Here is a 13,843-nt window from a genome sequence, read left to right as displayed (position 1 = left end):
GAAAGATGGTGTAGTGACTCTACTGAAATTGTTTCACTTGGGGTCTTAGCTTCAAACCTAACGGCTTGACTAGCTTCAGCATTTGAATGAAAAAGCTTTATTGCTGGCACTGTATACTGGAGCTCAAGTAAGACTCCCCTACCTCCAATCCTGCCAATTGTGTGGAATTTGCTGTCGGTATTCCCTTTTCTTCCTAAGAATGCAAACACAGTTGTAGATTTACTGGGTTAATACCCTCCAACCAAAGATCAGGAACCAGTAGCTAATGAAGTTAAGTTCACTGCTTATTACAACAAGGAAGAAAACACACCAATGGGGAACCATAGGCATCTTAGAGAGAGGGTGTTAGAGCTCATTAGAGGATTTGGGCTTATGTTAGCTGATTTGGGGGAGGGGTTAGAGAAGCATATCTTTGCTCTGGGTTGGATCCTGTCAGGGAACAGTGATAATTCAGTAATTGTGCATAGTAATAAATCTTATCTATATGACAGAAGGAGTAGCTATAATTGGTAGAGAAAGAACAATTATTCATACTACCAAGATGGGGAAATGTTTGATCATTTGTGGTTTAGATAATGTTCATGTTTTTGTCTATATTTAGATATGATTATGGAATGGTCTTGTTTTGGTCTTGATCCATCATGGACACAGAGTAGCCTTTTCTGATGTTGGTATTCAGTGCAAAGGTTCATGCACAACAGCAACAACAGCAACCTTCCAAGGCCTTGCTGAAAGTGGCAGGCCATCTACTCAAAGTCTCTTTTTTATTGGTGACAACACTAGCTAAACTAGTTATATTCTAATTTCAACAACTTCAAACATGACAGATATTCATTGGCAATACTGGCAACCAGGTAGAATCCTTTATAAAAATTTAGGTCTGAGGAAAAATGCAGCCAAGTAATCACTTTCAAAGTGATTCCTTGATACCTAGTATCTCCCTAAATATCTTAGAAAATACATGGGCATCCAATAACACTGGATTTCCTGTGCCTGGCAAATGGGGCTGTGGAGAATCTAAGAGTTATATGAAGGCTGGGACAATGAAATGTGTGGTGATGGCTCTGATATTTGAACTAAACATGACTACATCATTTAAATCAATGATATTTAAAGAACGGTAGAAAAACTTTCTTTCATGTTAAATTCTTTATTATGATTAGAATTTTAAAATATTGATTTATCTGTTATTTCTAAAAAAATTAGCATACATACAGTGACACTAAGTGGACATCTACTTTTGGATGCCCAACATCCATCTTCCTCTTCCTTGTAAGAGGACACAGAGTTTCCTTTGGGAAACAATCTCTCCCCATTCCCGGTCAGGGTTTGGGTGGGACCCCATTCCCAGTCAATTAACATAGCTCATCTCTTTGGCTACAGTGATTGACTTAAAAACAGATACACTTCAGCCTTAAGCCAATTCGGATGCACATTTATCTGACCATATTGCTTGGTTCAGAGGTAAGCACATGACCTCAGATGATGCAAATAAAGGTGAACTTCAGGACTTTGGCTCCAAGTGCTCTATTCAAGATTGAGAATGCTAGAGCCCCAAGGAGACCTAGCTTGGGGATTGGAGCCAACCTAGAGGAAGGACGGTAGAGAAAGGAATCTTGGCAATGCTATTTGAGCTCTGGGTGCAGCTGGATATGCTCTGGTTTGCTAAGTTACATGAATTGATAAATAATCAACCTTTTATTGTTTGAGCCAGTTATAGTTTAGTATTCAATAACTTGAAACACAAAAAGTGATGATAAAACATACAGGTTAGTAACTTCTGATTTGGAAAATTCACTCAAGCAAATATCTATCATAAATATATAATAGCAATATAATAGAAAAATAATAATATGATCATCACATCAATTCAAACACCTTCAAGATCCAAAACTCTGTATGCTATAATGTGGTTTTGTTTGTTTTTTAACATTATGATCTAGCTCACAAGTAATAACATCTTCATAAAAACCTACTGTTGCAGTTTCCTCTCCAAGGCTGACAAAGACTGAATGACTTTTAAAAGTATAAAATAAGCTATTTTATAAAACTAAAATAGACTATTTTTAAATTGTGAGTTTTTATGGGTTTTTTTGATAAAGTATGAAAAAGATAAGTTTCTGAGAGAATTTATGATTACAAATAAGCTCTATCATCTGTCCTTTGATTTTTAGATGAGTTTACTACAATATTTTGACCCTTCAAAAGTTCTTGTACTAAGCCTTTTATTTTTACCTTAAATTACAAATTCCCCTATAGTTCTACAGAACTGTGACAGGGGGAAAGTTTTTTAGAGATCAGCACATATACATTTCTATTGAAAATACTTGAACAAAAACATCCAATAGCAGTTTGGATAATAAGGTTTTAATATTCAGTCAACCCACATTAATTTAAGCTCTGATACAAAAAATTTTATTTTGCTTTTATTCTTTTTTTGTGGAAAAAGTATATTATGATTGTAGCCTTCAAAAAAGCTGGCATACTAAAATTTTATTCAAGAATATCAAACCAAATTTCAAATGATCTCACAGGAAAGGAAGTAACAGTTCACATGCTAGCTTATCTATACATTATACATCTATACATTATACACTGTCTTTCATTAACATGGGCCATATACTCCTCTTCCTGACTAAGCAAAATCCTCCCATCTGCACTCTAAGTCTCATTCTCTTCTTCCTTTAAAGGCATCACACAGTGATTATTCTTTGTCTTGTCTGTATCTTCAAAATTCAAGCATCTCCCATTGGGAACAAACTGTAAAAACTCTCTGTAAACTGCCCTAACAATGTAGCTGTTGTAGTTCCTCTACTTCCTTCACTGCCAAATTTTTTAATTGTTGCCTTTGTGTGCTAGCACCACTTCCTTATTTGCCAATCACTTCTCAATCTCTGGAATCTGGCTTCTGCATGAATGGCTTTACGAAAGTAATCTTGCAGAGGTCACTGTTGATCTTTGTATTACTTTTCATTTTAGAAGCACAGATTTGCTGACCTATCCCTGTTTATTGTCTCTTTTACACAATCAGTAGGAGTATCACCAAATACAGGCAATCTTTCTCCTACTTTTTTTTAACTGCTTCATTTTTACCCTCTACCCATCTCTTAGATGCCATTTCTCCCTGGCCATCTTTACTATTTGCAATCATCTTAGTTTTACTTACCATTTATATTTTAATAACTCCTATTTCTGTATCTCTGACCCAAATCTCCATCAAGGGCTTTAGAATCATATATCTGTCTATTTGATATCTCCAATCGTATGTCTCATAGAACCTCAAATTTAGTCCATCTGAATTTAATTCATAATATGCTCTTCCTCTTGAATGACTCCACATTCACCAGTTATCTGAGCAATAAACTGTGACACAATACTTGAGTCCTCCCTTTTCCTTATGTCTGTCATCCAGTCAACCATCAAGCAGGGTCTTGTGACCCAAGCCATTGTTTTAGCAGCAATAAGAAATCACTTAAGGACATTAAGCAGTGAAGGGAGAAGATCGTATTTGTATGTTAGAAAGATTACTCTAACTAAAGAAGGGAGGATGAAGTGGAGGTAATCACAGAGAGGAAATTTTTTTAACCTAAACTGAGGAAGAAACCATGGGGGAAATGATACTTTAATGGATGTTATATGTCAAATATGAAAACAAAAACAATGAGGAAGAATGTTTCTTTTTAAAGCAATTGTTAAACTAAACATACTAGAAATATTTCTTCCCACTGCATCATCTCTTTAGAAAACACTGCCCCCTTATAGCCCTGTTTACACCATATAACCTTGTACTATCCCCTCTTTGCCCTATCCTACATTGACAGTATCACCTATGGATACTTTACTTCAGAAAAACTTGGGAGATGGGATTAAATGGCAGAATAGAAGGAGTGGAACTCAACTTCTCTCCTAAAAACAACAAAATTCACAACTAAAGGCAGAGCATTCCTCACCCAAATCCACTGGAAACCTTAAAAAAGACATCCTACTACAGAAGAAAAAAAGGAGGACACATCAAGAGGTAGGAGGGGCAATTTCATGATATAAACAACCCCATACCTCCTGGGTGGGAAGCCCCAGACTGGAAACTAACTGGTTCACAGAGACTCACCTACAGGAGTGAGAGTTCTGAGCCCCACATCAAACTCTCATGTGTAGGGATCTGGCACTGGGAGAAAGAGCCCCTGGAGCATCTGGCATTGAACGCCAGAGGGGCTTGTGCACAGGAGCTCCACAGAACTGGGGGAAATGGAGACCCCATTCTTAAAAGGCGCACACAGACATTCACATGCACTGGGTCCCAGGGCAAAGCAGAGTCTCCATAGGAATCTGGCTCAAACCTGACTGCAGTTCTCGGAGGACATCCTGGGAAAACATATGTGAATGCAGCTTGTTGTGAGGGAAGGACACTGAAAGCAAAGCTCTCGGGAATATGCAGCAGCCTGTGCCTTTCTTTTGGGAAAATCTGGCCCAACCTGTCAGTCAGCCCTGAGAAGCCCCAGGCCAAACAACAATCCAGGTGGGGTCACAGCCCCTCCCCTCAGTAAACAGGCTGCCTAAAGATGCCCCAGGCACACAGCTGCCTCTAATCCCATCCAGAGACTAAGCCCCACCCACTAGAGGGATGAGAATCAGCCCCTCCCATCAGGAAGCCTACAGCAAGCCCCCATACTGACTTCAGCCACAAGGGGGGCAGACACCAGAAGGAAGAGAGGCTACAACTCTATTACCTGTAAAAAGGTCACCACACCAAATACCTATCAAAATGAAAAGATAGAGAACTATAACTCAGATGAGGGAGAAAGGAAAAACCCCAGAAATCAGCTAAGCGAGGAGGAGATTCTCAGCCTCCAGGAAATAGACTTTCGACTGTTGATGCTGAAGATGATGCAAGACATTGGAAATAAACTGGAGGCAAAGATGGATAACTTTCAGGAAACACTGAGCAAAGAGATACAAGATATAAAACTTAAACAAGAAGAGATGCAAAATACAATAACTGAAATAAAAAATTCACTAGAAGCAGCCAACAGCAGAATACAGGAGGCAGAAGAACGAATAAGTGAGGTGGAGGACAGAAATTACGGATGCGGAACAGAAAAGAGAAAAAAGATTGAAAACAAATGAAGAGAGTCTCAGAGAACTCTGGGACAACATTAAATGCACCAACATCCGTATTATAGGGGTGCCAGAAGGAGAAGAGAGAGAGAAAGGGACAGAAAAAATATTCCAAGAGATAATAGCCAAAACTTCCCTTATATGGGAAAGGAACCACTCACTCAAATCCAGGAAGCACAACAAGTACCATATAAAATAAACCCAAGGAGGAACACCCCAAGACACATATTAAGCAGACTGACCAAAATTAAAGACAAAGAGAAAATCTCAAAAGCAGCTAGGGAAAAGAAACAAACAACATACAAAGGAACCCGATAAGGTTGTTGGCAGATTTTTCAGCAGAAACTCTGCAGGCCAGAAGGGAGTGGCATGATATACTTAACGTGATGAAGGGAAAAAAAACTCCAACCAAGATTACTCTACCCAGGAAGCCTCTCATTCAGATTTGAAGGAGAAATCAAAAGCTTCACAGATAAGCAAAAACTGAGAGAATTCAGCAACACTAAACCAGCTTACAACAAATACTAAAGGAACTTCTCTAGGCAGAAAACAACAAGAGAAGAAGGAAAGAAAAAAAAGCAAAAAAACAAATCCAAAGCAATTAATAAAATGGCAATAAGAACATACATAGCAATAATTACCTTAAATGTTAATGGACTAAACCCCCCAACCAAAAGATATAGACTGGCTGAATGGGTACAAAGACAAGATCCATATATATGCTGTATTCAAGACACCCACTTCACTTCTAGGGACACATACAAATTGAAAGTGAGAGGATAGAAGAAAATATTTTGTGCAAACGGGGATCAAAAGAAAGCTGGAGTAGCAATATTCATACAGGCAAAATAGACTTTAAAATGGGACAACGAAGGACATTACATAATGATCAAAGGATCAATCCAAGAAGAAGATATAACAATTTTAAATATCTACACACCCAACATAGGTTCACCACAATATATAAGGCAACTGCTTACAACCTTAAAAGGACAAATAGACAATAACACAATAATAGTGGGGGACTTTAACACTCCACTTACAGCAATAGACAGATCACACACAGAAAATTAATAAGGAAACACAGGCCCTGAATGATGCATTAAACCAGATGGACTTAACAGATATTTATATGACATTCCGTCCAAAAGCAACAGAATACACATTCTTCTCAAGTGCACATGGAACATTCTGTAAAATCGATCACATCCTGGGCTACAAATCCAACCTCAGTAACTTTAAAAAATTGAAATCATATCAAGCACCTTTTCTGACCACAACGCTATATGACTGGAAATCAACAACAAGAAAAAAACTGCAAAAAAACACAAACACGTGGAGACTAAACAACATGCTAGGAAGCAACCAATAGATCACTGAAGAAATCAAAGAGGAAATTAAAAAATACCTAGAAGCAAATGACAACAAAGATACGACACTCCAAAACCTATGGGATGCAGCAAAAGCAGTTCTAAGAGGAAAGTTTAGAGCAAAACAAGCCCACCTCAGAAAATAAGAAAAAGCTCAAATAAACAAGCTAACTTTACATTTAAAGTAGCTTGAGAGAGAAGAACAGACAAGACCTAAAGTTACTAGAGGGAAAGAAATCATAAAGATCAGAGCAGAAATCAATGAAATAGAAACCAAGAAAACCATAGAAAAGATCAATGAAACGAAAAGCTGGTTTTTTGAAAAGATCAACAACATTGATAAACCCTTAGCCAGACTTATCAAGCAAAAAAGAGAGAGGACTCAAATCAAGAAAATTAGAAATGAAAAAGGAGAAGTAACAACAGACATCACAGAAATACAAAGGATCATAAGAGACTACCACATGCAACTACATGCCAATAAAACGGAAAACATAGAAGAAATGGACAAATTCTTAGAAAAATACAATCTTCCAAGACTACACCAAGATGAAACAGAAAAGATGAATGGACCAATCACAAGAACTGAAATTGAAACTGTGATTTAAAAACTTCCAACAAACAAAAGTCCAGGATCAAATGGCTTCATAGGCGAATTCTATCAAACATTTAGACAAGAGCTAACACTTCTCCTTCTGAAACTATTTCAAAAAATTGAAGAGGAGGGATACTCCCAAACTCACTCTATGAGGCCACCATCACCCTGATACCAAAACCAGACAAAGACACCACAAAAAAAGAAAACTACAGGCCAATTTCATGATGAACATCAATGCAAAAATCTTCAACAAGATACTAGCAAACTGCATCCAACAATATATTCAAAGGATTGTAAACCATGATCAAGTGGGATTTATCCCAGGGATGCAAGGGTTCTTCAGTATCCACACATCCATCAGTGTGATACACCACATTAACAGACTGAGGAATAAAAACCATATGGTCCTCTCAATAGACACAGAAAAAGCCTTTGACAAAATCCAACACACATTTCTGATGAAAACCCTTCAGAAAGTGGGCATAGAGGGAACCTACCTCAACATAATAAAGGCCATAGATGACAAACCCACAGCGAACATTATTCTCAATGGTGAAAAGCTGAAATAATTCCTGCTGAGATCAGGAACAAGACAAGGATGTCCACTCTAGCCACTACTCTTCAACATAGATTTGGAAGTCCTAACCACAGCAATGAAAGAAGTTAAAGAAATAAAAGGGATCCAAATTGGAAAGGAAAAAGTAAAACTATCACTATTTGCAGATGACATGATAGTATACCTAGAGAATCCTAAAGACTCTACCAGAAAACTGTTAGAACTCATCCATGAATTTGGCAAAGTCGCAGGATACAAAATTAATACACAGAAATTGATGGCATTTCTATGCAGTAACAATGAAAGAGCAGAAAAAGAAATTAGGGAAGCAATCCAGTTTACCATTGCCTCCAAAAGAATAAAATACCTAGGAGTAAACCTACCTAAAGAGATGAAAGACCTGTATTCTGAAAACTATAAGACACTGGTGAAAGAAATCAAAGATGACACAAATAGATGGAAAGATATACCATGCTCATGGATTGGAAGAGTCAATATTATCAAAATGACTATACTACCTAAGGCAATGTACAGATGAATGCAATCCCTATCAAATTACCAAGGACATTTTTCAAGAACTCAAACAAAATATTTTAAAGTTTGTTTGGAAGCCCAAAAGACCCAGAATAGCCAAAAATATCCTGAAAAAGAAAAATGGAGCTGGAGGAATCAGGCTCCTGACTTCAGGCTGTACTACAAAGCAAAAGTCATCAAAACTGTATGGTACTGGCACAAAGACAGACATATAGATCAGTGGAACAGGATAGAAAGCCCAGAATTAACCCTCACACCTACAGCCAACTCATCTATGACAAAGGAGCCAAGAGTATACAATGGAGAAAAGACAGCCTGTTCAATCAGTGGTGCTGGGAAAACTGGACAGCCACATGGAAAAGAATGAAATTAGAACACTCCCTAACACCATGCACAAAAATCAACTCCAAATGGATTAAAGACCTACATATAAGACCAGACACTATCAAACTCTTACAGGAAAACATAGGCCAAAAACTCTCTGACATAAATGACAGTAACATCTTCTCAGATCCACCTCTTAGAGTAATGACAGTAAAAACAAAAATAAACACATGGGACCTAATCAAACTTAAAAGTTTCTGCACAGCAAAGGAAACCCTAAACAAAACGCAAAGACAACCCACAGAATGGGAGAAAATCTTTGCAAATGAATCCACTGACAAGGGATTCATCTCCAAAACTTATAAACACCTTCTGTAGCTCCATACCAAAAAAACAAACAACCCCATCAAAAAATGGGAAGAGGATCTAAACATACAGTTCTCCAAAGAAGACATGCAGATGGCCAAAAAACACATGAAAAGATGTTCAACATCACTCACTATCAGAGAAATGCAAATCAAAACCACTATGAGGTACCACTTTACACCAACCAGAATGACCATCATCAAAAAGTCTACAAACAATAAGTGCTAGAGAGGGTATGGAGAAAAAGGAACCCCAGTACACTGTTGGTGGGATTGTAAATTGGTGCAACCACTGTGGAAAGCAGTATGGAGATTCCTCAGAAAACTAAACATAGAACTACCATTTGATCCAGCAATCCCACTCTTAGGCATCTATCCAGAGTAAACCACAACTCACAAAGACACATGTACTCCGATGTCATTGCAGCACTATTTACAATAGCCAAGACATGGAAACAACCTAAATGTCCATCGACAGAGGAGTGGATCCAGAAAATGTGGTACATATACTCAAAGGAATATTACTCAGCCATTAAAAGGAACGAAATACCAGCATTTTTAGCAACATGGGTGGACCTAGAAACTATCATGCTAAGTGAAGTCAGTCATACCATGAGACGCCAACAACAAATGCTTTCACTGACATGTGGAATCTGAAAAAAGGACAGATGAACTTCTTTGCAGAACAGATGCTGACTCACAGACATTGAAAAACTTATGGTCTCTGGAGGAGACAGTTTGGGGGGTGGGGGGATGTGCTTGGGCTGTGAGATGGAAGCCCTGTGAAATCAGATTGTTATGATCATTATACAACTACAGATGTGATAAATTCATTTGAGTAATTTAAAAAAAAAAAAGATAAAAAGAAAAACCTTACCATAGACTAGGGTTAAGCACAGCATTTTCTACTAGATGCATTGAATGGGAATAGTCAGCATCTACTAGGTTCTTACACTAATTGCTTATTCTGTTGAAACAATAGTGTTTATTTTTGATGAGGAATTTTTGAATACTATATACCCAAACAAAACCTCAGAGAGGAGACAATGTCTGGAAATGTGACACAATCTTTGAGGAGTTAATACCTTTTAATCAAACAATTGACTTTTTAGAAATCCTACAGAAGTTTTTTTTATAAATAATACAAAGATTTGGAGGAGGGTGACAATGTCCACTATTGGGTTATTTACAATAGCAAATATTTTAAACAGCAAAAAGCTAGAATAACTAGATGATCACAATAGAAGACTGCTTAAGGATATACATAAAAATATTAACAATGTCTTTTTCTATATGGTGAAACTACAGTGATTCTATTTTCCTTCATATTTTTTCAAGTTTTTTGAACTAAATAAGCCTTTTTAAGTTAGAAACAAATAGAAAATATTAATAAAAATGTTTACTCACCATTTTAACTAACCACATAATCAATTTTGACATCAGAGTAATGGGACAAATGATATTATGTACCTGCAAAAGAAATGTATTACATCATTTATATCTGGGGGGGTTTGCCCTGAATGTTTAATTATCATGAAGAAACAATTAGATAAATCCATATTGAGAGACATTCTACAATACAATTGGCCCAAACTCTCCAAAATGTCAATGTCTTAGAAAGACCCCAATTATTCTAGATTAAAGAACCCCAAAATGGAAGTTCCCATTCTGCTCAGCAGTAAAGAGCCCAACTGGTATTCATGAGGATATGGGTTTGATCCTTGGCCTTGCTAAAGAGGTTAAGGATCCGGTGTTGCTGTGAGCTGTGGCATAGGCTGGCAGCTACAGCTCTGATTTGACCCCTAGTGTGGGAGCTTCCATATTGCACACCTGTGGCCCTAAAAAAAAAAAAAAAAAAAAAAAAAAAAAAAAAAAAAAAAAGAAAGAAAAATAAACTCAAAATGACATTACAACTAAATTCAAAGTATGATCCTTGATTGATCCTGCATGGAAAAAAATATTAATTTTTTTTTTTTGTCTTTTTTAGGGCTGCACTCGAGCCATATGGAGGTTCCCAGGCTAGGGTTCTAATCGGAGCTGTAGCCATCAGCCTATGCCAGAGCCACAGCAATCGGGATCCAAGCCATGTCTGTGACCTACACCACATCTCACGACAACACCAGATCCTTAACCCACTGAGCAAGACCAGGGATCGAACCCGCAACCTCATGGATCCTAGTTGGATTCATTTCTGCTGTGCCATGATGTGAACTCTGGAAAAAAAATATTAACAGAACTGGAGAAATCTGAGTATAGACTGGTATATCATAATATCTTATTGTTCCATATTAAATTTCTTGAATGTGATAATGAGATAATGATACAGAGATACAGTATACATGTGTGTTATGATACATAGTGATATGTAGGAGATTATCCTTGTTCTTAGGAGATACATGCTATTATGCCATAGTAATTTAAACAATTCAGCTAAAATACATACATATACACATTTATTGTATACTAGTGTTTCTCAAGCTGTTTCTAAGGAGACTTTTCCAAATATTTTTTTCCTAATTAATTTCCCTCTCCTTATGAAAAAAAAGTTAATTATGGTTTTAAAAAGTGCATAACATAAAATTTGCCATCTTAAACATTTAAAATGTATGGCTCAGTATTTATAATATAGTCACTTTGTTGTACAATCAATCTCCAGAACTTTCACATTTTATAAAACTGGAACTTTGTATCCATTAAACTACTTCTCATTTCTCCCTCTGCCACACATTCCCTTGCAATCACCATTCTACTTTCCAATTTTATGATTAGACTGCTCCAGATTCCTACATAAGTGAAGTTATACAATACTTGATTTTTGCAATTGGCTTATTTCACTTAGTATAATGTCCTTAAGGTTCATCCATGCTGTAGCATATGCCAGAGTTTCCATTCTTTCTAAGACTTAATAATTTCCCACTGTTTGTATATGCTACATTTTGTTTATCCATTCATCCGCCCATGGACACTTGAGTTACTTCCAACTTTTCACAACTGAAAATAATGCTGCTAAGACTATGTGTATAAAAATATTCCCTGAGGCCCTGCTTTCAATTCTTTTGGGTATATACCTAGAAGTAGAATTGCTAGGTCATATGGTAATTCTATTTTAATTTTGTGAGAAACTGCCATATTGTTTTCCATAGCTGCTGCACCATTTTACATTACATTACCAGCAGTGCACAAGTGTTCCAATTTTTCCACATCCTTACCAACACGTGCTATTTTCCACGTTGCAGTAGGCATACTAATAGGTCTAAGGCAATAGTTCATTGAGATTTTGATTTGTAGTTCCCTAAAGATTAGAGATATTGAACAGCTTTTTCATGAGCTTTATCAGCCACTTGTATACTTTCTCTGGAGAAATATCTAATCAAGTCTTTTGCCCCATTTTGAATCAGGTTGTTTGTTTTTTATTGTTAATGTAGTTGTATAAGTTTTTGTTTATTCTGAATATATACATGATCAGAATAAATGCACAGACATTACATGCTAAGCAAGACGGGGTTCTCCTTGAATGGTCTGCAGATGGCAGCAGCAAATCACCACAGTTACCTCTGACTCCAGAGGTGGGTATGGCCTACCACCACTAGGGGTCCCCGAACAGGAACCACTTGCAGCCCCAACCACCTCAGAGGGCACCACAGAAGAGGACACGGTGATGGAAAACCAAATGTTGTTGCTCTCACTCCCCTGGGAGCACACCCACCCTGCTGCTGCCACTGCCAAAAACTCTGGACAGTGCCCAGACACTTGATCACTGTCCCTTCCCAGGAACGTATAACTAATAGCAGCCTTTGCAGCATGTCCTGTGGGGTTAAGTGGAACAAGGTGCTTCTTGCATGGGCTACAGGTGGTGGGGAAAAACCACTGCAGTTATCTCTGGCTGCAGAGGTGGGCGTGGCCTGCTACCACTACAGGTCCTTGAGCACGCACCACTTGCAGCCCCAATCACCTAAAAGACATCACAGAGGAGGGCATTTCAACTGAACACCACCTGCTGTTGCTCTCATGACCCTGGGAACACACCAGGCCTGCTGCTGCTACTGCCAAATGCCCTGGGCAGCACCCACACTTGATCACTGTCACTTCCCAGGACTCTGCAACTAGGAGCAGCCTTTGCAGCACCTCCTGCATGGGCTAAGTGGGACAGGGTGTTTCTTATGTGGTCTACAGGTGGCAGGTGCAAACCACCAGAGTTATCACTGATTCCAGGGGTCAGCAGAGCCCACTACCAGTAGGGGTCCTTGAACAGGCACCACTTGGACTCCAGTCACCTCAGAGGAGGGCACTGCAATCAAACACTATCTGTTGTTACTCTCACTCCCCTGGGAATTCACACCCTGCTGCTGCCACTGCCAAATGCTCTGGGCACCTCGCAAATCTGCCTAAGGTTCATTATCACCTCCAAGGGCCCTGCAACTAGGAGTAGCCTGTGCCACCTTCCTGCAGGTTCTTGCTCCTGTTAAGAGCCCAGCAACCAGGCACTGACTACTACCCCTACACATTGCCTCCTTCTCCCTGGAAACACACTGAGCACCCTGGGGATAAGAGCTTCTCACACCAAACAAAAAGACAGCAAATATTCAAACTCCCATGCCAAAAATAAATAGTAAGCCCCACAAAATAAAAAGGAGTGCTCTTGCATATAAGTAGCCCTTCAAGACTATAATTTGGCTTCCATAAACTCACAGAAAAATATAAGCAAAAAGAAGCTCAGGAACAATTCCCAGTTAAAAGAACAGGAGAATTCACCTGAAGCAGCAATCAATGAATGTTGAGTTCAAAAGGGAGACAGTGAAAATACTGAAGGAATTAAGGCTGAATATCAAGGAATTAAGAGCAGAGATAAAAAGTAATGCAGATTTCTTTAGAAAGAAACTAGAAAATATAATGAGGAACATAGAAAAATTAGAAAATTCATTTGCAGAGACACAAACTGAGCTAAAGGCACTAAAGAGAAGAATGAATAATGCAGAGGAAT

The 13,843-nt window shown here is 38.2% G+C and overlaps 1 long non-coding RNA gene across 2 annotated transcripts in view; it reads right to left on the bottom strand.

Moving 5' to 3' along the window:
* The window catches only part of LOC102158698, a 166,154-nt gene that overhangs the window by 140,782 nt on the left and 11,529 nt on the right, over positions 1-13,843 (bottom strand). For both annotated transcript variants that reach the window (XR_002337602.1, XR_002337603.1), the window contains exon 2: positions 10,270-10,332. This is a non-coding gene — a long non-coding RNA (uncharacterized LOC102158698). The remainder of the gene's footprint in view (positions 1-10,269; positions 10,333-13,843) is intronic.

Source organism: Sus scrofa, chromosome 13 (genome assembly GCF_000003025.6).
Source record: "Sus scrofa isolate TJ Tabasco breed Duroc chromosome 13, Sscrofa11.1, whole genome shotgun sequence".
In the NCBI taxonomy this organism is placed as follows: domain Eukaryota; kingdom Metazoa; phylum Chordata; class Mammalia; order Artiodactyla; family Suidae; genus Sus; species Sus scrofa.
The sequence above is the reverse complement of the archived record's forward strand: the minus strand, read 5'-3'. Positions and strand labels throughout refer to the sequence as shown.